Here is a 26,224-nt window from a genome sequence, read left to right as displayed (position 1 = left end):
CTGGCTTCTTTACTTTTCATTCCATCCAGGAAGAGCACACACCAACTGCTGAAACTTTCTTAGCCTGACGAAGGGTTTTTGAACTCGAAAGCTTGCTTAATAACTATTCTCCAACTATTTGGGTTTGTCTAATAAAAGATATCAAATTCACCCAAGGAACCTTGTCTGCCTATGTCCAAGGCCATGAATTCCCTTCTTTCGGTCACTGGGCGGATTCTGGAGGCTTCTTTATCAATCACCATTCACCCTTTTGCATATGTTCATATTGGTTACGTGTTATCTTCCACATTCCAATCTTTTTTTCTGTCCCATGTTAGACCATCTCCACATTCCTTAGGCCCCTGTATCTTATCTTGTTCCTCGCTGTAGCTGGTTCACAGCACACAGACTTATTTGCTGCTTTTTTCCAGAAAATAGTTGACACAATTAAGATGGTTACTTAGCATAAGCAAATGGCTGGCTTAGCATAAGCATTCATAAGCAAAATCTGCTTGCCTAAGCGTCTTGCAATGTTACTTTAATATATCATTTTGTCTTATGGTCAGCAGCTTTTGCTGGGCCACAGATCATGCCTTTATTCAGCTGCAAATTCAGCGCTCCCCAAGATCCAAATACTGTCACCCTAACACATAGAACCTTCAGTTGTTAGACCCATCCATCTGGCATTTCCCAACAGTACTTAGTTATTCGAACAGGAAAATGAAGGGTCTGTAATGGTCAGACACAAGCATTTAGGGGCTTCTTTCAGAGGTTGTTTGTCACTAGGTGTCCAGGTATGGATGTAATGGACATGCTGTTCTATCCAGCTCCATATAATCAGGGCCTTCCAAGATGTTGACCATAACACTGTCACTGAACCCTTCAGTTAACAGTGTTTTAGGGCTGTTTCTGACTTTATCATTCCCAACCGTGTAGTTTGCTATGTGGTTCACCATGTATGTGACTGCAGAATGCAAAAGGTGCTGCTTTGTCCTTTTTGTGCACACTGAATAATTCTTGGTGCTTTGCTAGAAGTCAGTTAAAGTTCTCCTGCCATTGAAATTGTAAATTGAGAGAGTAATCATCTTACAGACTCATTAGGAGTAGTGACTTGCAGAGCTGTTTAGAACACAATGCCTCTAAGAGCCGCAAAACAGGAATACATAATTTCACTATTCCCTAAGCAGGTATGCCAGCAAACTGAGTGAATGAGTGAATGTCTCCTCAGTCTGCCAAGCACCTCCTGGACATTGCCACTGGACAGCCGGATAATGAAGCAGAGCTCCACATTCAGCTAAGTGTTGAAAGAAGCTTTGAGTTTTATGGATGGGCAACAGAAAGGGGAGTTGTGGCTGTTCAGTAACTTGGTATGGTGTGTGGAGTTCTAACTTTTGTAGGGGATTTTCCAAAAGAGGGTCCTTTTTATCCTTATTTTTTTCTTTTCTATACATAAATTCTCATGAAAAAAGCAAAACAACAAAAAATCCAAGCATTTTCAGTTTCAAAATACACACACATGCAAATTTACCAAAAATGTATGAAAACTATAACATTTAACTACTATTTTACCATGTTTTCATCCATAAAACAATATAAATGTTTAAAATAAATAGAAAATGCCCACAAAATCTTTTTTGACCAAAGATTCAAATTTCCTTAGTGAATAAAATATATATATTTTTTTTTAAATTTAAAAATGTCATCTAGTTCCAAGAAGAAAGAAAGAGAATCTTTCACCAAACCAGAATCAAAACAGGGCAGCCCCACTACTTGGGCAGCTTTCATGCATGGGGCAGTGCCAGCTACTGTGTTGCCACTGACAACAGCACAGCCAGCTGCCAGTTATAACAGTAGCTCTTTTTTTTTTTTTTTTTGCACCCTTCTGAAACATGAGGCCCATGACTACTGCCCTGGTTGCTCCACTCAATTACACTACTTCACCAGATTCAGAACATATTATGAAATATGGTATATGATAGTGCCTGTTCATACTGGGGGGAATTCAGATTCTGACAAGAACACACTTTAGATGATATTGGGAATGTCTACACGAGCAGTTAATTTGCAGCAATAAACTCTGGTGCATATCACACCAGAGTTTATTGCTCTTGGGCACCATGTTTTCACGTGGACCCAGGACAGCAGCATGTTGAGCTGGGTCAGAGCAGCCCTGGCTAGCAAGAGGCTCTAGGGGTCAGCCTGCCAGCCCAGGGCTGTTCCAACCCAGATCAATGTGGTACAGAGGGACTGGCTGGGGGGGGGGGGGGGGGGGGCGGGGCAATGTGGTACAGAGGGACTGGCTGGGGCACGAGGGTGCTCCAGTGTGGGGCTAGCTGGCAGGCATCCCCCACACTAAAGCACCCTCATGCCCCAACCAGCCAAGTCAGTATCTACACTTGCAGTGCTGCACACTAAAAATCTCCACTGCAGGATAGTACTTGTATTTACAAATACTAATCTGCAGTGGAATTTATTAGTTTATGGTGGGCTAACAGGGCTGCACATGTAGACACTGTAATGGTTACTGAAGAGTTAATTAGGCATTTTGTGTAGATGTCCTCACTCTATACATCATTTAAGCACAGTTCTGCATAACTTGCACTTCAACAGAAGCAAGTTTGAGCCCCTGCAAACAAATTCTCCCCTCATTTACATTGGTTTAAATCTGAGGTCAACGAAATTACTCTGCAATCACCTCTGAGTTACAGTGTAACTCAGGAGTTATCTACACTTGGAAGTGTTCCAAAATGATTATTCTTCAACATATGGGCATTCTTATGCCAGAATAACTGTTTTGTAAAACATCTGTATTATGGTTGGCAAGTTTGGTGATGAATCTGAATGAAAACAAGTATTATCTTAATTGGCTATGCGGGAGAACAGTGTCTCAATAATTGTTTGAGGTTGCTTGCTTCTTTTTTTTGTAGAGTCTTATACCAAAGACTGTGTGTGGGTGCTGAGGTAGAAAGGAGGTCACAGAGGTGCCTGAGGGGCACACCAGGTTGTGAGCCCTGTAGGGGCAGAGGCATGAGCATAGGCGGCAGAAGGCAGGGGCTTACAGGCCTTAGCCCCCCCAAAATAATTTTGTAGCAGCCGGCAACAGCAGCAGCACCATAGCACCACTATCCCACAGTGCCCAAAGCTGCTTGGCATGCAGCTAGGCCAGTGTAGCTCCACTGCTCCAGCACCACTGCCACGCCCTGCTGCCAGAGTGTTGCACCCAGCACCCCAGCCGTGCACTCCTTTGCTGCCGCACCAGCGTGAGCCAGCCACACAACTCAGCCCCCCCAAAGTAATATTTTCTCCTGTCACTTTTGGGCATGAGGTAGAATTAGGCTAAGGCTGAGAGGGCCAGGGCCAGGGCCTGACCCTGAATGAAGCACAGGCAGGCTGAGGCCAAGAAGACCAGGGCCCGACCGTAAGATGTTCAGCTGCATGTGACTTATCACATGAGGAAATATAGCCAGGCTAACTTTAATCTATCAAGCCCAGTTACCAATGCAGTGAGGATATGGCAGTTTTAGACTTAAGTGTGAGCTGTATAAACCCACCTGGGATTGTAATTACTTACTCTGGTAATTAGACCTAAATGATGAGACCAGGTGATGAGATCCAGGCTACTGAATTAATACTGTTATGAGAAAAACTAACGAAGTTAAAGCTAGCATAGGCAAGCCTATCTCTGCTAAAAGCACAACTCGAGCCATGCATACCATCACCTAAAAATACCTTTAAAAATGATGAATATATGGTATAGAAAGCGGTCTATTTTTCTGTTACTAGTAGGGGTTTGAAGGTTGGGAGAATAACTGGTTGAGGGACAATATTCCCAATTGAAGGTTGGAACCATAACTGGTTGAAGGACAATACCAGAGCCTTGGTATTTGTTAAATGTGTTGTTGATATTTTGGTATGGTTTTGATGCTGTGACCTCAGTGTATATCAAATGTCTCTGGGACCATTAACTGAGGTGGAATTACTTTGGAGTTATACCTGTGTGCATGAAATAGATTCTGAACCATACTGAACCATCTGCCTGGATATTTAGTGAAAACTGCTCTGTGGAAAAGGACATCGTTTTAAAAGCAACAGGTTTACAATCCTAATCATTCCTATTCCAGTTAGCAAAGTACAACTGTGTAATACCTGCACTGTCACTCCCAACTCTTTAAAAAAAGAGCCAGGCCCAGAAAAAAAACTCATGATGACATTTATTGACTTAAAAATCAAAAGATTTAGAAATAAAATGCTTAGTTCTTTTTATTAGTTTAATGGAACAGGAGTATTTACACATCACATTTTCAAGCTATTCTCTAGAACCAGAAGGTTTAGAACCTTTCTTAAAAAATAAATAAATCAGGGAATAACCCAATGCTAGCTTCTGCAGCTTTAAGAACTGCAACAAATCTTTACCATTTTCACAACACTTCCACATGGGAAAATCTGAACAGTGCAAGATGATCCTTTAGAGATACTGTAGCTGAGCAGACCTTGGATTTATTCTTTGTCAGTAGGACAAGGTGTTAATATTACTTCAAACAGCAAGTCTTTTACCTCAAAGTTCTTAATTTCCAGCAGAATGGCTCTGATTACTCACAGATAGCATCTGAGTCATGCTTCAGTTTGGATCTTGTCTTTGGGATCCAACTGAAAACACCCACACAACACACCATTTACAATCAGTTACCCAGTTTTTAATTTACTTACTTTGTGCAGAACCAAGTGAAATGCCTTGATAGTTGCAATATGTTACAGCAGCACTATAATATTTCATAGATTTTCATAGGCATTAGGGCTGGAAGGGACCTTGGAAGACTGTCAAGTCCATCCTTCTGCCCCAGGGGCAGGAAGTCAGCAGGGGTCATAGGATCTCAGCAAGATAAACATCCACATTTTTCTAAAAGGCTTTCAAAGTAGGTGCTTGAACCACCTCCAGTGGCAGTCTATTCCAGACCTTGGTGGCTTGGACAGTAAACAAGTTCTTCCTTATGCACAACCTAACACAGTCCTGGAGGAGTTTGTGACCATTTGACCTTGTCATCACTTGGGGCGCTCTGGTAAACAGACGTTCACCCAGTTCCTGGTGAGTACCCCTTATAAACTTATAGGTAGCCATCAGATCACTCCTGAGCCTGCGCTTTTCCAGGCTGAAGAGTCCCATAGCTCTCAACCTCTCATCATAAGGTCTGTTTTCCTGACCTCTGATCATGCACGTGACTCTCCTCTGGACTCTCTCAAGCTTCTCCACATCTTTGTTGAATTGTGGAGCCCAAAACTGGATGCAGTACTCCAGCTGCAGCCTCAACAACATTGAGTACAATGGGAGAATGATGTCCTGGGATTTACTTGAGAAGCATCTATGGATGCAAGCCAGCGTTTTGCTCGCTCTACTAGCAGCAACATCACATTGATGGCTTATGTTCATCTTGTGGTCAATCATGAACACTGTGGCAACTCTAGCGGACGCTGCGGGTAACTCCCCGTCCCCTTGGTCAGGGTTCCCCCAACTCACCTAACACAACTTGTTGTTAGTTGAAGGAAGGAGGGGTTCACTGGTGTTCTTCTTCCCGAGTGACCCAATGATGGGGGTACTCACCGCCGTGCCGTGGTGTTCCTCAGGGCTCTGCCTCCCCTATACCTCATCCACTTGCCAACCACTCTGGTGTTCTGATCATGGTTCTGCAGTTCCCAGCAAGCCTCCTCCTAAAGTGGTCCGGTGTCAGCTTCAGCACCCGTCCATTGCCCGCATGCTTAGGCGCCGGGAGCCTCAGACCCTAATTCCAGTTGGTTGAGCGCCTGTTCTCTGGCTTATTTCTCCCACCAAGGGAGAGGGACACTCCTGTGAACTATGAAATTAATGTAGCTGGGGAAAGACCCTCCCCAGCCTGAAGCAGGATGCTGCTTCCCCTGCCTTGAATGTGGGGCAGCGCCTGCTAGGTTGCTAATGCCAGCGTTTGAAGCGACCGCCTGCCTGGTGAGCTCTGCGATGGCTCTCTCCTCCTCCTCCCCTGCTGATTTCCAGCAGGGCTTTTGAATCTCCTTGGTGACAGCATCAGCTGCCGCAATTAGCCAGGCACCGCCCCAGCCAGGGAGCAGCTGTTTGAAGAGCTGGCGTAACACCAGATCGTGTGGCTGTGGCTCTGGCTCTAGTCCCAGTCCTGGAGGTAAGTTTACTGGGGCATGGGAGGACTGCTTCTTCACCCTGGGGGTGCCCGGAGCTGCCCCCAGCACCCTTAGTGCCTGTGGGGGTTTTTCGCCACCACAACCCCCAAGTCCCTTTCGTCCATAGTGCTAGCTAGCTTAGCACTGCCGAGCCTATAAGCATGATGCGGGTTTTTCTTCCCAAGGAGGAGAACCTTGCATTTTATGGTGTTAAACATCATCAAGTTCTTGTCTGCCCATTTCCTGGGTCTGTCAAGGTCAGCCTGGATCGCCCTCCTGTCCTCAGGTGTGGACACTTTACCCCAAAGTTTGGTGTTGTCAATGAACTTGGCCAGTCCAATTCTGACTCCAATGTCCACATCATTAATGAAGATGTTAAACAGTATGGGCCCAAGGACAGAGCCTTGAGGGACCCCACTGGTCACAGTACACCACAACAATTGACTTCCATCAGCCACCACCCTCTGAGCCAATTCCCCAGCCAGCAGATTGTGGTGAAGTTGAGGCCACAGTTGGCCAGTTTTGCTAAGAGGTGATCATGGAATACCAGACTGAAGGCTTTTTTAAAGTCAAGATATATTACATCAATCTCCTCTCCCTTGTCCAGGAGATAGTTCACCTGGTTGTAAAAGGAAATAAGGTTGGTCAAGAAAGATCTACCCACAACAAACCTGTTCTGGCTATCCCTCAGGATGTTGCCATCAGCCAGTCTGTTAAGAATGGCCTCTTTCATAATCTTTTCTAAGACCTTCCCTGGGATAGAGGTCAGGCTGATGGGCCTGTAGTTTGCCGAATCCACTTTCCTCCCTTTCTTGAAGATAAGCAACACGTTGGCCTTCTTCCAATCTTTGGGCACTTCCCCAGAGTGCCAGGAGTTCTCAAAGATCCATGCCAGTGGCTGAGCTATAATGCTTGCCAGCTCCTTCAGTAACTTGGGGTGTAAACTGTCAGGGCTGGCTGACTTGAAGGTATTCAGCCTTTCAAGGTGTTCTTTCACAAGGTCAGCATTGATGGAGGGTAAGGAATCACCCTCACCCTGGCATTCCCGTCCTGTAATGGGCAGGGGCATCTCTTGGGACTGGTGAAAGACCAACGCAAAGTACCCATTTAGCAAGTTGGCTTTTTCCTGGGTGTTGGTTGTCAGTTGTCCCATCTGGTTTAGCAGGGGTCCAATGTCACCCTTGCTTTTCCTCCAGCTCCCCTCATATCTAAAAAAGGACTTTTTATTGTCCTTGATACTTGTAGCTAGTTGGAGTTCCATCACAGCCTTGGCTTTCCTGGTTCGCTCCCTGCAGGTCCGGACCAGTGCAGAGTATGTCTCCTTGGAAGTGGATGCAGTCCTCCATTCTTTGTAGGCCTTTCTTTTTAACACAGGAGGTACACTAGTTCCCTGTAGAGCCAAGGGGGCTGCTGTGCCCCTTTGCTGCCTTTCCTCCAGGATGGAATAGAGTTTGCTTGTGCATCCAGGATCAATCCCTTGAGAAGCAACCACTCATCCTGAACTCCCCTCCCCTTTGGGTCATGTTCCCTTAGGGCCTCACTGACAAGTGTCCTGAACTTGTCAAAGTCAGCTTTCCTGAAGTCAAGGACTTCTATATTGCTGACTGACTTGCCAGCTTTACGGCGGATGGTGAAGGTGATCAGATCATGGTCACTGTCACCCAGCTTCCCTTCAATTGTTAGGTTGCTAATTAGGTCGTCCCCCATTGCTAGTACCAGATCGAGCAGTGCTTTACCTCTGGTCACCCCATAGACTTCTTGAGTCAGATAGAGCTCATCCACGTATGTGAGGAAGCTTTGCGACCATTCGGATTTGGCTGAGTACTTTTCCCCACGAGATGTCTGGGTAGTTGAAGTCTTCCATGACAGCTATGCACCAGGAGCGTGCAGCCTCAGCCATGGCAAACTCCTAGCCAAGATTTTGATCCTGGGTGGGAGGTCTGTAGTAGATTCCCACCATTGTTTCCCCTGTGCCATGTTCCCCATATATTTTAACCCAGAGGGTCTCCAGTTGTCCACCCTGGGCACCAATGTCAGCTTGCAGAGATGCGTAGCTCTCCTTGATGTAGAAAGCTACACCCCTACCCCTTTTATCCACTTGATCTCTCCTGTACAGGTTATAGCCATCTATGCCTATGGCCCAGTCATGGGTAGAGTCCCACCAGGCCTCCGTTATCCCTATAACATCGTAATTATTTGTGTTAAGCAGGAGGACAAGTTCCTCCTGTTTATTCTCCAAGCTCCTGGCATTTGTGTACAGGCAGGCAAGTGTCCCTTTGGGGGCCCTTGCCATGCCTACAGATCATTCCAGGGCTGGGGCAGGGGTGGGCTCCCTTAAGTGCCTTGGCCTGCTGGCTTTGCAAAAATTGCTCAGTAGGCCAGCAGTCTCCCCCATCCCTTGCCAATATTAGTTTAAAGCCCGGTGGAGCAGATCAGCTAATCTGGCTGAGAAGAACCTCCTCCACAACAGAGAGAGATGGAGGCCATCCCTTCCTAGCAGCTCACTGCCTCTCTCACCAAAGAGCGGACTGTGGTCATGGAAGCCAAAGCCTTCCTGATAACACCAGTGCTGCAGTCTTTGGTTCACTGCCTTGATCCTCCTCTCCCTCCTCAGCCCGTAGCTCAAAACTCGGAGGATCGAGGAAAACACCACCTGCACCCCCAGCCCCTTAAGCCCCACTCCCAAATCCCTGTAGCCTTACCAAAAATGTGGTTTCACATTATAGTTTAACAAGACCAACCATGCTTACTTTACAAGTAAGAACATGTTTTTTTCTTCTTTCCACTTAATACTAGGTAACTCATCTCAGAGTTCCATTGACAGATACTAAGGAGCCCATGTCCCACATATCTGACACTGGGAGCCTACTAAATACTAAGTATGTTGATATATGATACTTATTTAAACTTTGTGTTTTATTTAAATAAGATTTTCTTAGTGTTAGTTAAATAGTTAACCAAACTCTCAGAATGTTTTGTTTATTATTTTAATGGCCTAGTGGTTTAACCTAAATGTAGTGTGGTCTTTAGCTTAGGTACCTCTTATGGACTGTTTGATATGGGTCTTGATTCTGTCTGCTGAAGAGTCAAAGATCTAGTTCTCAATATGGCTTCCTTATTCTTAAAATACAGCTGGTTACCTGTAAAAATATTTGTATGCTAATATAGTGTAGTATTTTTGAAAACTTCTCTTCAGCTTAATTGCATGTGACTTAGCTCATTCTGTAAGTTTTCATGTCATAGACACGTTAACTATCAAGTTGTTTGGGTGAAATTATATGCTGAATTTACTCCCATAAGCAGACACTATAACCAAAAACAGACCAAAATTTGGTAACGTACAACGTTTTGAATTGGCTAAGTTTTGCAGTCTTAATATGTGAATTGTGCAGCATGGGATTGAATTTCCAAACTTACTTTTACATTAATATTAATGAAATTTAATATTGTGAGAGCTGAGTAATGCCACCCACTGAGACCTCATTGTGTTTCCTTTTGAAGTTTCCAGTAAGTTAGGAGTCTTAAGTGATTAAGATCTGATCTGATTAAGATCAGATACCTGATTTTATGCAGGTATTTATGCAGGTATCTTAAGTGCTTTATGCAGGTATCAAACTTATACCTGCAGGTATCACATAGCCTTAAATCACCATTTTTAAGGTGCATTAAGGGCATGCACATGTAAACACATGCCCTTAACGCACCTTTAAAATGGTGATTTTAGGCTAAGCCCACTTAAAAGAAGCATGTGTAGACATTCCAAAGAGACCCAAATTCTACCAGGTGTCTACTTATATGCCTGGAGAACAAGACCCACCCACCTAATAGCCTCATGGTTAGGGCTCTTTCCCAGCAGGTGGAAGGCCTAGGTTTTAGGCCCACTGCAGCTAGATATAGTATGAACCCATACTTTCCAGAATAGCTCCCTAACCACCTAGGCAGGACTTAGAGTACCTGTGTTCAGAGGATTTTCTAAGTTTGGGTCCCCACATATGCTCCTGCTCTTAATGTTGTTTCTGTATTTTTACATTAAATAACTATTAGATACAATGAATAAATGACAATGCAAACAGGGCCAGAAACTAAGCTTTCCTCCTTCCTATGTTAGTATATGTTGAAGTGGTCCATGGCCTGATGATTAGAATACTTTCTTGAAAAGTGGAAGATGTGAGTTCACTAAGGAGAGCCTAGACTCACTTCCTAGGTGATTTGTTTCTCATCCAGCAGACAGTCACTAGTCATATTTTTCTCTGGCTGAAGTTTTGGAAACCTATACAAAATGCATGTGCTTTCCCAGGTGGAACAGAATCATAGCAAAAGATAAGTAGATTTAGATATCTTGGGGGAATATTGGATTTGTTGTGAGCCAGACTGAGGAGGGAATCCTGTTCACTTTACATTTGTGACCCTGCCACACAAGTACACAGCTCTGTGCATGCTTCACTGGAGTGATGCAGGTTCAAACCTGCTTTGGATGAGGTGAGATGCCTCAAACCTGGGTCTCCTACTCCCTGGGCAACTAACTTTGGCTGTTAGTCCAAAATTTGAGGGTTTCTTCACCTCCTTCTATCTATGGGTTTTTGAAAGGTACACTTTTGAGTTACACACAATAGGAGAGGCACATACAAGCTGCATAACTGCCTGGCCAGACACAACCTACTGCATACAGCTTACTACACAGTGGATGCATCTACATGTGATGCTGTACTGTGCAGTAGAGTAATTTACTGTGCAGTAAGTATCACTGTCCATACATGCAGATGCTTACTGTGCAGTCAATTTCTCTACTCAGTGGTTAGTTTGCTACCTGCAGTCTACACATGCAATTAGTGCTGTGTGAGTTTACTCCTAAGTAATTCACTGTGGAGTAAACCTGCACTGGGTAGGTGTCTACACACAGCATTTGGAAGAAGATTTGCTGCTCCTTCTAGTAGCCTGCTACCGGTCCCCTCTAGCCCTGTGCCATACTGCTGCAGCAGCCAGAGGGAGCTGGAGGCTCCAACTATAGCTTCCTATGGCCAGGGGCCATCTTTAAAAGCCATCCCTGTGTGCTGCTCCCTGGTCACCTACCTTTCTGGCCCAGAGTAGTCTGCAATGTGCTGGCACAGTCTTCTGCAACTCTGTCACCAGAGGCTGTGCCCACTGCATGATGGCTGCTCCACCCCTAGGCCCCAGGAGCAATGACCCATGCCCTGGACTCCTGCTAGCCACCCTGCTTGTGCTTCACCACCAGAGTTAGTGCAGCCTGGCCAAGGTGAGTCTTAGCCCTGCCTGCCCCCGATGCTGCATGGCTGAGTAGCCAGGCTCATCTCAGCATCTGAGGCCCCCTGCCACTGCATTGTTCTCACCTGGACCCTGTGCTAGCAGGAAAGGCTATGACATGTACCTGGAGGCCAGCACTGGTTCTGTCCATGAGCTCTTGGGACTCCAGCCCCACTGCCTGTGGGCTCACTAAGCCAGCCCAATTGGTGGCTGAAAGTCATCCAGCACACCTGGGATGATGAGAAGTGACTGGAGTTATTCTGGATGACCTGGACCACCTTCCAGGGGGCTCCTTGAGCAGCTCTGCCCACACCTGGAGTGGCAGGCCACCACCTGGCCTGTTCCTTCCCAACAGGCACACGGCTGGCCATCACCCTGCTGAAGCTGGACACACCCACCAGCGTGCACTACATCAGACACCTCTTCATTGTGGGCAAGGCAACTGCCAGAGAGGCTATCATGGAGGTCTGTGGTGCCCTCCAGGACATGGAGGGGCACACCGTGCTCCAGATGCATGACCCCTGGAGGTGATGGTGTTCCATGCCCTGGGCTTCCCCCTCTGCAGTGGGGCCCTGGACAGGACCCACATTCTCATCACCTGCCTGCCCCATAGCAACTACCCCTACTACAGCTAAAGGGTTTTCATCCCATCGTGATCCAGGCCATCATCAACCACCACAGTGCCTTCACCAGTGTGAGTGCTGGATGGGCAGGCAGTACCCATAATGTCCATGTCTTCTGCAACTCCACCCTGGCAGCCTTGGTGGAGAGTGGGCACTTCACACCAGGGGTGCCAGACCTCCAGCTGGATGGGTGGCAGTCCCACTGCACCTCATTGGGAATCCCACCTACCTGCTCCTCCCCTGGCTCATATGGCCCTACACTGGCCAGTTGGACCCCTGCCAAGAATACTTCAACAGGAGCCTGGGCCTGATCCATGCACTGGTGGAATGTGCCTTCATCTACCTGAAGGGATGCTGGCCCACCCTCACCACTCCTCTTGAGGTTGTGGAGGCCAACATCCCTCAGATCACCATTGCAGCCTGTGTGTTGAATAACATCTCCAAGGTCCAGGAGGAGCTCTTTCATAAGGCCTGGACAGAGGAGGTGCAGTGGACAGAGAATGCCTGGCACTGGGAGAGCCAGCTGTGGTGGCAGAGATAGCAATGGGCCCCCATCTCCAAGGCCCTGAGTGAGCTGCACACCCACCAGTGGGGATCAGGACACCAGGTGCAAGAGGTGCTGGTGGACCACCTGCTGCTGCACTACCCTCTGTAGGCCATCTGGATTAATAGATTCATAGATGTTAGGGTCGGAAGGGACCTCAATAGATCACCGAGTCCGACCCCCTGGCTGGATGGCCAGCCCTGGTCCCCAGCCCACTGTGCACCACCAGCACTATGTTCACTTTGGACAATTCTCAGAAAGGCAATTTATTCCCCTCCAAAAACACAGACTCTGTCCCCTCTACCTCCCCAACAACAGAGCCTTCACCCCTCCCTGCCCCAGAGCAGGCCGCATCCCCGCTCCTTCCCAAACCACCAATCACCTCACTCTCCACCAACAAAGCACTCTTTTCCTTTTGCAGACTATATACAGCATGCTCTGTGTCTCCTCCCAGGGTGGGGGACAGTGGGGTGGGGGTGCCTAGGTAGCAGAGCCCATGGCCAGGTGACCAGCATCCCAGCCTCTGGCTATATGACTGTAGGTGCTCATGCTGCAGTAAGCCCCACAGTTGGAGGATTTACCCAGGTGTAAAGGTGTCCACCACTCTGCCAGCATGGCTGGCTCTTGGTCCTGAAGCCAGTGGGCAGGGCCAGAAGAGACTACACATGGTGGTCACCCTGCTGCAGGCAGTCTGTTCTGGGGCCACATGGAGCCAGGGCAAGTGGCAGAGCAGGGCACAGATAGGGGGCTGGCTGCAGGGGATGCAGGGTGAGTACCAGGGCAGAGGGACATGCCCACTGGAGGTGCCACTGCGCCTCAACCCAAGTCCACTGGGGCTGCAGCCAGGGGCTGTGCAGTGGGCATCATGAAGGCAACCTCCAGGGCCAGGATGGTGTCCATCACCTTGAGGTCCTCCTATGTTGCCTCCACTGCCCTGGCCACCATGGTAGCCTGCCATTCGTGGACTTCCAGGTGCCTCCTCTTGAGGACCAGGAGCCTGTCCCAGAACTCCTGGTCTGCCCAGTCCCTCTCCTGGTCCCTCTCCTGCTTGTGTACAAAGTCCTCCAAGTGCCAGGCCTGCAAGTTAGCCAGCCACTTCTCTACCACAGTGACCAGTCAGTCCAGCAGCTGGATCTGGTCCTGGGTCCATGGCTTCCAGAGCCAGCACATATTGTTTCTCTGTTTTCACAGTCCACCGCAAGGACTATTGCCCAGTATAGTGACCTGTGCTTTGTATCTGCCATGTCTTTGCAACTTCTTAAAAAGTTCAGCATACCCTGTGTTGTGATCATTAGCTGTGTCTCTACAGTATGGATTGCATACAAGACCATCCACAGGGCATCCAACTCCATTTGATCCTCCTCACTCACTCCATCAAGGTTCATTGAAGTCATGTTTTTTGCAGTACACAGCGGGGTTGCTGTTTTGCACACAGCACCACCAACCTTTACTCGGGGGCTCAGCTAAATATCTAGGGCTTATGAATACAATCTATTGGCATTTTAAGTGTCCTGCTATTTACAATTCAATTGTCACACATCTCATGTTGAGGTCTTGGGGTGGGCATAGCCTCATCAGACCTTTTTTCCTGCAGCAAGAGTTGCGGGGGAAAGAACAGAAAATTGGGTGGAAAGCCCACAAAGAATTCTGAAAATTGACAATCACTTATTGTTTAAAATCATGGTGCTTGGATGAACAAGGAATGGATGAACCCAATGTTTTCCTTCCCTTCACACTAAATATATCCTCAAAACAATTGAGCAGCTGATAGGTGGCACAGTGGGAGAAGGGGATGTGTGCTTTCAGGAAAACTTCCCAGCCAAAGATTAGGAAAGGCTAGAGCTGGCTAGAGATACAGTTCAAATCTTCATAGGTGTGGATATGTGGAATTCAAGGAAAGGTTCTTTAAACACATGTCTGTTCCTTCTGGGGTGTAGCATTTCTCCCCCCCCCCCCCAAAAAAAAAACCAAAACAAAACAAAAAAAAACAGTCATACACAGAGGGGATTCAGATACTGGTGTTCACTGCTCCTATGAATAAGCACTAAAATAATCATCTCCCAATCAATGTTCTCCACCCCAGAATAAGCCAAATGGTTCAATGGGCCAGTGCTATGTTTCAATACTGCCCATCAGCATATCAATGACCATACCAGCCATCAAGACACTAGAACCATCAAGTGATCTATCAGTCTCAATGAAGTGAAATCAACCCATGTTCCTGTAACTCAGCCTCCATCCAAAACTTGGGTTTTTCAGGTTTTGGACAATAACCCCAATACCCTCCTGAAAATTGTCGTTAAAAATTGCAGTTCTCAGATGCACGAGGAATGGACAATCCCCATTTTTCCCTTCATTTCACACCATAGACACCCCAAAACAGTTCAATGACTGATAGGTGGCACAGTGGAGAAAGGGGTTCTATGCTTTGTGCTTGAAGGAACAGCTGCCAGTCAAAGACTTTTGGGTGTTATCAGCAGTGAGTCATTATCATCTATCCTTTCAGACAATGGGAGACCGTTTGGGCCAGCCTATGCATATCACCAGTGCTTTGTTAGGAAACTTCACTAGAGCTGGAGACACAGTTCACACCTTCATCGGTATGCATACTTGGAATTTCAAAAACATTTCTTTAAAAACATGTCTATATAACTGCTCCAAACTTCACCAGAAAGTATCTCACAACTCTGGTGACAGCATAGAAAGCCCTCTCCTTCCTCATGTTGGCCACAAAAAAAAAAAAAAAAAAAAAAAATCACCACGCTGATGATGAAGAACAAATCAAGTCTGCTGGCTATGGAACAGGATCCAGCTACATCTATAAACTGTGGCCCAAACTGGAGCCATGAATAACTGAAAGACTTGATCGATATTTGGTGAGAAAAAAACCTCATTGAGCAGCTTAAAAATAGATAGAAGAAGTGAGTCTATATGGCAATTTCAAAGGAAATTAAGGTGTGTGAGCACAACTGGGACTGGGCACAGTGCCACAGCTAGATCAAGGCCCTGAAACGTGCTTTTCATTGGGCCAAGGATGAGAACTCCCATTCTTGGGCAGCACGTACAACAGCCCCATTGTTTGACCAGATATCTGTCATTCTCACCAAAGATGCAGGCAACTCTTGTGTCTGCTTCTCCAGGACAACAGGTGTTTCAGAGGTCACACCCAGCCAAGAGACCACATACTGTCCTGACCCGCCTAGATAAAACATGTTGGAGGTGGTGTGAGACTGCTTGCAGGAGCTGGTGAATGGGGACACCCAAGATGATGTAATCCTAAATCTGGAACCAGTCTCCCTCATACATTGAGTGCTGTTCACATAGGATGAGGTATCAGATGTAACTCTGCTTTCCCACCCAGACTTGTGTGATACGGCAGAAGAGCCAGAGATCCAAACATTGGTTTTGGTTCTGGAGATGCAAAAGGATTAGTGCCCGGGGACTTGTAAGTATTGGAGAATGGTCATTACATTGAATTGGAGTACTAAAGCATGCACACAATGCTTCTCTTTCATTGGGTTGGACATGCTGTGGGTTTTATGATACTTGCTTAGGTTGGAGGTTAACCTTTCATTTAGTGAGTGGGGATGAGCTCTTTGACCACCAATGCTTTGTTTTCCCATTCCTGTTACCAGCTACCACATCCGAGGGAACCGAGGAATAGGTGCCTGAACAGCATACACCAGCTTGCACTGAAGCCCAAAAGATGCATGAATTTTGCTGCAGGAAGAGATGCTTTCCACCAAAGTCATAGTAGGCAAGACATAAAGGAGATTAACCAGTGCATATTAAGTGAGAGATTCTGATTTTATTTTGTGGGCATGGCTAAAATCTCATACATGGTCAATGGTAGGGAATTCCAAAAGGGTATCTTAGACAGTAGGGCTGTGCAAAATTTTGATGAGTTTGGAGCAGTTATATAGACATTTCGATGCCTTTTCAACTAGTTTCAAGCTCAAAACAGTGAAATCAAAATTAAATGAAAGGCTTCAAAGCAGCCTCGAAACGAAACAAGAGCACTTGAAACATTTCAAAAGTTTCAAAATGTTTTGTGTTTTGAAGCTGGGCTTGCTTGCAGTAAAACAGACACTAAGAAGAGGGAGGGGTGAGGGGGAAGGACTGTTCTGATATTGATACGTGTAGCTGGCCAGTGACTGTGATCCTTCCCCGAGGTCCCTTCCAATCCCAGTGCTCTGAAGGAGGAATGCAAACACAGCATAAAAAGCATTGTTTGTGTGGCAGGAGTGGCATCAGGGTCGCTGCGCTCTCCCCTGTCGCCTTCTTTACTGTGCCAAGTTTCGGACTTGCCCCCTCCTATTCTCGTCCGCCACGACTTTGATTGTATGTGAGTTCTTTATAGGGGGGCTACCTTTCTTTTGCTTGGCTACAGTTCTCCTACTTCTAGTGTTCTGTGTACCCAAGCCTTGTGGGCTGTGTGTGTACAACCCTGTCTTGGCCTACACCCCTCTGGCGCTTGGGCCGTCCGTGGCCCTGTCTCTCACAGGGCTCTTCTCTGCAATGATGCCCCTTGCACAGGGCCTTCTCTGCAATGCTGCCCCTCCCACAGGGGCCTTCTCCGCACGCTGCCCTGTCTCTCGGGCCTTCTCTGCAATGCTGCCCTTCTCACAGGGGCCTTCTCCGTACGCTGCCCCTTTCCCGGGGCTCCCTGCACCCCCACTGGGGCTGGGGTCCTCACTCTGCCGTGAGTTCCCTATGAGGCCTCCTCCATCCCCTTATAGCCTCACCCAAACCACTGGTGTAATCAGTAGCAAATACAAACAACAACCTAAACACAAGCTTCTTGGCTATAACGTAAACATAAGCCACCTGGCTATAACAATGCTCAGGTCTACCGGGTTTTCTCTCCTACCACGATGACCAATGCTGCTCTGGCATCCAGGTTTTTCTCACTTCTGGCAGGGAGCTCCTTCTTCCTTAGCTGCTGGTTGGGGACTGACTCTGGCCTCCTGGTTGTGCTTTCTATTGGAGCGAGGCCCTGCCCCTTCCTTCAGCTGGCTAGGCAGGTGTGAGCCATTAGTTCCCTTTGGTTGCCTCAGCAACTGGCACCTGAAGGGTTATCCCCCCACTTCTAGTAGCAGGCACCCTAGTGTCCTGCTACAGTTTGAACTGAGGTTTCACTGTGCCTTGGGGTCAGTTACTGAGCTGTGTCTTTCAGCAGCCTAGCAGTGTCAGTGAAAGGCTATCATTTACTACTTGCTAGCCTGTTACTAGCAAGTGGAATCCAATACCTTTTGCTTTCCTAATACCCATTCATTCCTTTCAACGTATTCCTCCCCCAAAACCCTCTTTTTGTTTTTGTTAATCTATTTTGATTCTTTTACCCCAGAAAAGAAATCTGTACTTTCTCTCACAGTGTGCATTCCATTCACTGTGCAGAGAAACACAGCATATATTGCATATTATAATATAGAATTTATGCAGGAACACATATGTACATTTATATATTTAATTTATGAAATAAATATATAAATACATACATACATTATATAAATACATACATACAATTATGTACATATATTACATAAATATACATTACACTACAGAAGAACACACAGATTTTCCAGCACACCAAACGCACTATGAAACACACTATGAAGCATACTGGAAAGACAGCTGGCAAGTCATCAGGGAGGGGTGGAAGAGGGGGTAGAGGGAGAGCTGTACCTCCCCCTCCCCCAAACTGAGACACAGCCTCTTTCCTACAACAACCAGGCATGAGGCTTCCAGTTCTGCTGGCAGCAAGGAGAGGGGAGCAGTGCCATTGCCTGATTCTACATCCCCTCCAAAAGCACCAGCCATAACACGCCCCCCCCACACCATGACAACAAGCAGCACCAGCATGACAGTCTCCTCCACCCACATTTCACTTCCTATGCTGAGCCTTGAAGTGCCAAAGGAAGAGCTGGAGCTGGATCTGAGTGCCATAGCAAGGGAAATTCTGTGGAAGGTGGAGGAATCATCTGAGTTTCTCTTCCACACCCCTCAGGTTTCCTTTAGGGCCAGGTCTCCTTCCCCAGAAGACACTTTGGAGGAGGTTGAGGTAGAGGTTGAGGAGGCAAGTGGCTCGGCTGAGTCTGCTCTTCCTGTTGCTGTGCCTCTGCCTATGGACGAGGGGGAAAACACAGCATCTGCACATGCACCCATACCCCAGAAGTGAGGCGGGGGGTGTGGTCTGATCATTTTGAGCTAGCAGATGATCTCACATATTCTATCTGCTTGCACTGCCGAGCAAAAACAAGCCGGGGCAAGGGAACAAAACACATGAGCACCACGGGGATGCTGATGCATTCGAAAGTCTGGTGGAGCAACAGAAGGCCATCCATGAAATGGCCTTGCTCAGGGAGATTGGGATCAGTGGCCCCCTTAACAGAGATGAGTGGGATACCATTTCCCAGATCTTGGTGTCCCTCAGGCCATTCCTTGAGTGCCCTCATGGAAATACATAGAAGACACCGAGAAACAACCATACACCAGAATGAGTGCACACCAAAAATCTATCAAAGACAAGAACACCCAACTACCTATCTCCAGTCTCTCAGGCCTGATCCTCAAAGGGAATTTACAAATCACTTTTTACAGATGAGCCTATGAACTGCACTTCATCAACCTTCTAGGTACAGGAGAAGCTCATGGACTCAATATAGACATTGAACTTCTGACACACTACAACCTGCTGGACATCTGACTCCCCAGGTACTTCTCCACTTTTACCTGCTACATCCCCCTCCCCCTGCCGCCCCACCCCAGCCTGTCCCTCACCCCCTGATGCCTCCATTTCCATTTTCACTGACTGGCTTTCTTGCCTGCATTGCATGCCAGCCTCTGGCTTCTTTATTATTCCTTCCATCCAGGAAGAGCACACACAACAACTGCAGGTGCTTTCTCAGCCTGACAAAGGATTTTTTTAAATCCAAAAGCTTGCTAAAATATATTTCTCTAACTATTCATTTGGTCTATTAAAAGATATCAGATTCACCCAAAGAACCTTGTCTGCCAGTGCCATGTCCTTAGACCAACATGGCTACAACCTACACCCCTAGCACCTGTCCCTGGTTAGCTGACCAGAAGAAGGCATGGCCCTGGGCACACCTAAGCCCCAGGGCTGTACCTGGCAGAGAGAGTTCTCTGGGACATTCTGGAGAAGAAGCTCCTGCAGGAAACTAAAGAGAGGCTCTGTGACAGTTTGGCTGCCTGAGATGCTAGTGCTACTGTGTTGCTTACTTACCTGTTGTTATTTAAAGTGGTAGACTGGCTTGAGGCTGTAGAGGAGGAGGAGACCTGATTGGGGCACACTACTGTGTTGTGTAGAGGCCCCAGCACCAGTGAGGGCACACCTTAACACACACAAACAGTTACACATGTCACAAGTGTTTTCTGTCAGCAGCTTGAGGTGCAGTTTCTGAGAAACCCCTGCACCCATCTTCTTGAAGCACGGCAGGCTTTGTGGCCTCAGCAGGGGCTTCCCTCCCTGCTTTTTCATTTGAGTCAGGCAAGTAATGACAAAGTTATAGGCATTTTTGAGATTCCCCATTATAGCCTATGGGCAAAACGTCGAAATGCATTGAAACAGCGTAAAAACAGCAAAAACGTTTTCATGAAATGAAACAGAACAATGCTTTGAAACAGCAAAATGAAAAACTGTCTTTGAAATAGCAAAATGGAAGTCAAAATGGGAGAGTGCTCTTTCACACAGCCCTAGTAGACAAAACAAAACCATTCCTTGAACTAGCCTCAAAGTTGAATGCAGGTCTTGAGGTGACCAATGAAATTTCATAGATTTCATAGACATCAGGGCTGGAAGGGACCTCGAAAGATCATCGAGTCCAGCCCCCCGCCCAAAGGGCAGGAAGTCAGCTGGGGTCATAGGATCCCAGCAAGATAAGCATCCAGTTTCCTCTTGAAGGTGTTCAATGAAGGTGCTTGAACCACCTCCGGTGGCAGACTGTTCCAGACCTTGGGGGCTCGGACAGTAAAGAAGTTCTTCCTTATGTCCAGCCTGAAACGATCTTGAACTAGTTTGTGACCATTTGACCTCGTCATCCCTTCAGGCTAAAGAGTCCCAGGGCTCTCAGCCTGTCATCGTAGGGTCTGCTTCCCTGACCTCTGATCATGCGCGTGGCTCTTCTCTGGACTCTCTCAAGCTTCTCCACATCCTTTTTGAATTGTGGAGCCCAAAACTGGACACAGTACTCCAGCTGCGGCCTCACTAAGGCCGAGTACAGGGGGAGAATGACGTCCCAGGATTTGCTTGAGAAGCATCTATGGATGCAAGCCAGCGTTTTGGTCGCTTTACTAGCCGCCGCATCACATTGCAGGCTCATGTTCATCTTGTGGTCAATGATGACCCCCAAGTCTCTTTCTTCCATAGTGCTAGCCAACATAGCACTGCCGAGCCTATAAGGATGCTGCAGGTTTTTTTTCCCAAGGTGGAGAACCTTGCATTTATCGGCGTTGAACACCATCAGATTCTCATCCGCCCACTTGCTGAGCCTGTCCAGGTCAGCCTGGATAACCTGCCTGTCCTCTGGTGTGGATGCTTTGCCCCAAAGTTTGGTGTCATCGGCGAACTTGGCCAGTCCGCTTCTGACTCCAGTGTCCACATCATTAATGAAGATGTTGAACAGTATGGGTCCAAGGACAGAGCCTTGAGGGACCACACTGGTCACAGGACACCACGATGAGTGACTTCCATCGATTACTACCCTCTGGGTCCGACCCCGGAGCCAATTTTCCAGCCAGCGGATTGTGGAGGACCCAAGGCGACAATTGGCCAGTTTCTCCAAGAGGCGATCATAGGACACCAGATCGAAGGCTTTTTTGAAGTCAAGATATATGACATCAATCTCTTCTCCCTTGTCCAGGTGATAGGTCACCTGGTCGTAGAAGGAAATGAGATTGGTCAAGCAAGACCTACCCGCAACAAACCCAAATTAAAAGAACAGATCCTTAAGCACATGAACAAGCCCACAATTCATAAGTGGCTCCCCCACCCCCGGGAACAAACATGCAAAATCCATTATTCATATGTCTGTTGGGGTGTCATCAGCAGGGAAACTGCTGTGCCTATTCCCCCATCTCCCACAAAGACAATCTCAGGAACACCCACATTGTCTGTGAGTGAGGAGCACCCCAATTCTGGCAGGGCCAGGAGAGCATCACTGTGCTTCAGGGAAGAAGATGCAGGCCACACAGGGTTCATACTGGGAAAGAAGAACATATGCTGGGAGAGGGGTTCTTAGTTTGTATTGCTGCTTTTTATATTGTAAATTAGGGAGTGGGCAGCCCGTGTCATTTCATTGTCAATAAAGTAAATGCTTTGATATAATACAATTTAATTTTCAGCCATGTATGCCTGCTTTATTGGGAAAGGTTGATAATGCCTGGTTTGGGGGGTTGGGTGATGTAAGCCAAGCCAGACATTTACTGGCTTGCTTCAAACATATAGTGTCCCTGAGATATGGTACTTGCACTCAAGTGGATAAGTGGCTGGGTGGATGGGTGCCTGGGTGTGTGTGGGGGTTGGGGCCAGTGGTTGCACTGAAGGAGGTTACCTCTGTAAGCCCGGGTTCAGTGGAATGGAGTTTAGGTTTTTTGGCAGGGGAAGACACGGCACCAGTTGCCTGCATGGGCTGCTGCTGCCCCTTAATGTAATAGGAGCTCTGGTATCGTGTGAGTGGGCAGCCAAACACAAATGGCAGGGCACAGGAGTGGAGCCAAGCATGTTGCTTCCAGGCAGCACAGAGACATGTGTGCTGTGCTCTTCCACATGTCCATGGCCACTGTCACCCCCTGTGCCTTGCCTGCACTTAATCCTGTTCCTGCAAGGATTTAATAAACCACCATGTGCCTAAAGTGGGCAGCTGGAAGTGTTTTCATTTGGAAATCACCACACATGTGCCTGGCCAGAGAACCACCCTGGCCCACGATTCCCCTTGAGTCCTGATATTTCTTTTCATCACCCCCACCAATGAATCTGATGTACAATTTTAACAGGTTTCTTAGTTATAGAAATTTCAAAAAACCCTCTATGGGTGGGTGCCTCTGTCAACTACTACTGCTTTTTCAAATGAGGAAAACAAAGCCAGGGAGCCTGGCTTGAGCATTTGATAATGGACTGCATTGAAAAGAGAGTTCCTGCCTGCCCATCAAGGTTATGCAAGGCAAATGATGATTAAAGATGAAAAGCCTTCTTTGGCCACCGTACACTATTTCTCTTTTTCATGTGACCTTGAGGTGTCCAGAACCCTGAACTGGACTCCCCCACCATGTACAGATGTTGGCTCTGCAGAGCCAAGAGAAAGAAGCCTTTTGTAAAACTTTGCAACATTTCACAGCTAAAATGATTTGCACCTTGTGCCATCCGTTGCCTTTCCTCAGATCAGTGCTTCACTGTGCATGGGGGTGCCTAGTGAGCATGGTAAATTAACTGGTCAAATCTGGCCTTCAGACAGGTGATCACACCCTCCCCCTTTCACAGCTTGGTGTGCTATACACAGTGGCCTGGTGGGTCATGGCCTCAGGGAGATGGTGCTACAAAGCCTTTCTCCCACCTACCTTCCTCTCTGCCTCTGCTGGCCAACCACTCAGTTCTGCTGCTGTACAACCCCTGGTTCCAGGGATAGGGGTAAGCTAGGCTGCAGGACAGCTGTTGCAAGGAAGAGTCTTGATTGATGGAACTAAGTCATCATGGCAGAAGATGACCAGTGGCGTTCCTTAGGGGTCAGTACTTGGCCCAGTGCTTTTCAATATGTTCATCAACTGTAGCCTAGCTCCTGCTACAGACTGAACTAACAAATATTCCAACAGCCAAAAAAGTCTTACTGTAGTGCCTGTGTAGGGGACAAGAAAGAGAACCTTCTTACCTAGCAGCCACCCAAATACAACTTCCTCTCAGAGAACCATCTAAGCAAGAACAATAGGGATCACACAGAAGCAACATGACTAGACATGGGAAGTCTAGTCACAATGTCAGTGAACTAGAGGTGAACATCATGTCATATGTGCAATGATTGCTCACGGACAAGTAGGAGTCCTGCATGGGCTTCACAATTCTAACATGTGTCCCATCCACCACCCTCTGCACTTGTGGAATGCTGACTAATTGCAAAAACTCCCACATGGTCTACCTCTAGGGCCTGGGGTTTGGAGGGCAGGTGACAATCTGGGATGAACAAGAAGAGCAAATCTAGGAACTGTCCCAGGATCCTACAGGCAATGGGTTGACTTATACACATGGTCTGGGCAGTGACCCTCTGAAAAAAGCCTGAAACCAATATAGCTAGGACAGCACTGACCTTGCTGGACACCAAGAGGACATGTGGGATGGAACCCCTCCATGCTGCCCTGCAGAAATCATATATGATGCATACTGTGAGGTGGTAGTGCTGCATACTAGTCCACAATATTTATTCACATAAAACATGAGGTTTTTTCCCCCAATCAGCATGGAGGAAAAGGTCCCTCATCTTACACTCACATACAAGGAAACCTCATCCAGGAAAGTTACTGATGGAGAGAGAGAATTTATTTACCAAGATCATGCAAGACCTGATGAAGGTAAAGCTGAGTATAATACGGTGAAGAAAGCAACCCTGTTACTTGTTGACCAGAGTGAGGACCATGGAACTCATTTTCCTGAAGGGGGTCATGGAAAGGCCAAGTTGATAGCTGATCAGACCCAGCTGACAAGCAACTATGCACTGGGTGGAAATAAAGGCGATGAAAGTGGCTGTCATATTAAAAGGCAGGCATCTAGAGGAAGAAACTTGCCCCCAAGGCACTAGAAGAGAGAAGGAGTCCACAGCGGACAATGAGACATAACAGGACCACGTAAGCCCGGGGAACCGTGAATTTGCCGCCGACTAGTGAACAGAGGAGTACTTACCCAAGGGGGTGCAGGCAATAAGGGCTGCTGAAGATGGGTCCAGGGAACCTGTAAAGACAGAGTCGGATAAGAGATTAGAAGGCCAACGGGCAAGGGGACCACTAGTAACTCAGCTGAGCAGTGAGGAAACCATGTCTCAGTTAATGAGCAACAAGTGTGGCTTGTTATGATTTTGTAACCATTGTTCAATAAATGAAATACCTTGTTAAAAGCCAACCAGGTGGTCATTGGTATCATACCTCACTTAGGGAATAATTCTTATTCTTTCTCCCATCTCAAGTCATGGCAGGAAAGCTCTGAGTGAGGGCTGGGAGATAGATGCATCCTCCCACAAAATTGGTGCATTGGCTGGGAAACAGCACACCGACAGAAGACCTGGGAAGCCATGAAGTCCATGGACATCCAAGTCCCAACAGACTGGCAACACACAACATCTCCCTATGGATCCTACAGGGACAACAGGCACAGCTACAGGAAATGATTGGATGTGGACCCAAGAAGCCAAAACCAGAATCCATCTGTTCACCCATCAGCGTGACTTAAATGAGAAAAATCAAGGCTCAACAGGTATCTCTGGGGAGGAAGGGGGAAGGCTTACGCTTCCCCAGAATGTCTCCCCAAGACTACGTGGAGGCATACTTAGAGGCATTTGAGAGGACAGCAATGGCATCCAAATGGGATCCAAGCAGCTGGCCAGTGCGAATAGGGCCATTCCTCATTGGCCCTGCCCAAGCAAAATACAGAGCCCTCACTCAGACAGAAGCCAGGAACTACCATAGGGTAACAAAAGCCATACTTTATCACCTTTAAATTTTCCCTGAGACCTACCAACAGAAATTCTGGGCACGTAAAGGGACAGAGGGATTTCACCCCCGCCTACTGTCTCAGACCCTCAGGGATTTTGTCAAGCGATGGTTGCATCCCGAAGAGAGGTCCATCAAGGAAGTGGTAGGTCTCATAGTATTAGAACAATTCCTATCTGATCTCAGGGGCAATGTCCAACATTGGATGAGGAGGCACAAACCCAAAACAGTGGAGGAAGCCCTACATTTGGCTGAAGACTATATGGTGGCTGAAAAAAAGGGGGACCCTTCCAAAAGAAAATGCCCAAGGGGAACCAGGGTGGGGCCTAAATCTGAAGGGCCCAGCAAAGGAAAAAGAACAGAGATAACCTGAGCCCTGAGCTGTGAAGTGGGGGGGGGGGGGGGGGGGGGGGGGGGGAATGGATTGTAGCTTTGGGCAACACAAAGGACCAGGACACCAGAATAAACCCTTGGCAGAGATCAAGGTTGGGGACACTCTAATCCCTATGGTAGTTGACACTGGTTACTCCCAGTCCATGATATGGGCTGACCTCATCCCATCACATCTGGAAGCCCCAGAAACCGCTGTGACCATGGTCTGCATACACAGAGCCTCATACACCTATGAGCATAGACAACAGGCTCACAGTGATGGGGCAAACCTAAGAGATCACAGTTGCGTTGGCAGAGGATCTCCCATGCCCCATGCTCCTGGGGGTTGACTGGTCCCACCTATGAGAAGCAGTCACCCAAATCCTGAAGAGGACCAGGGGAGAGGGGAGTGGAGGAGTGACCCCGGATTGGTGTGCTTTGGAAACCCTGATGTGGAGGGAGGAGAAGACCTCGATCTGGAACAGGTAATTGGGGATGGATATCTCTGAGAGGAACAAGGTCAGGACACCCTCTTTCAGAACATCTGGCAAAGCCAACTAGCTAAGCAAGAGGA

Source organism: Alligator sinensis, unplaced genomic scaffold (assembly GCF_000455745.1).
Source record: "Alligator sinensis unplaced genomic scaffold, ASM45574v1 scaffold77_2, whole genome shotgun sequence".
NCBI classification, from domain to species: domain Eukaryota; kingdom Metazoa; phylum Chordata; order Crocodylia; family Alligatoridae; genus Alligator; species Alligator sinensis.
This window is presented reverse-complemented; position numbering follows the sequence as displayed.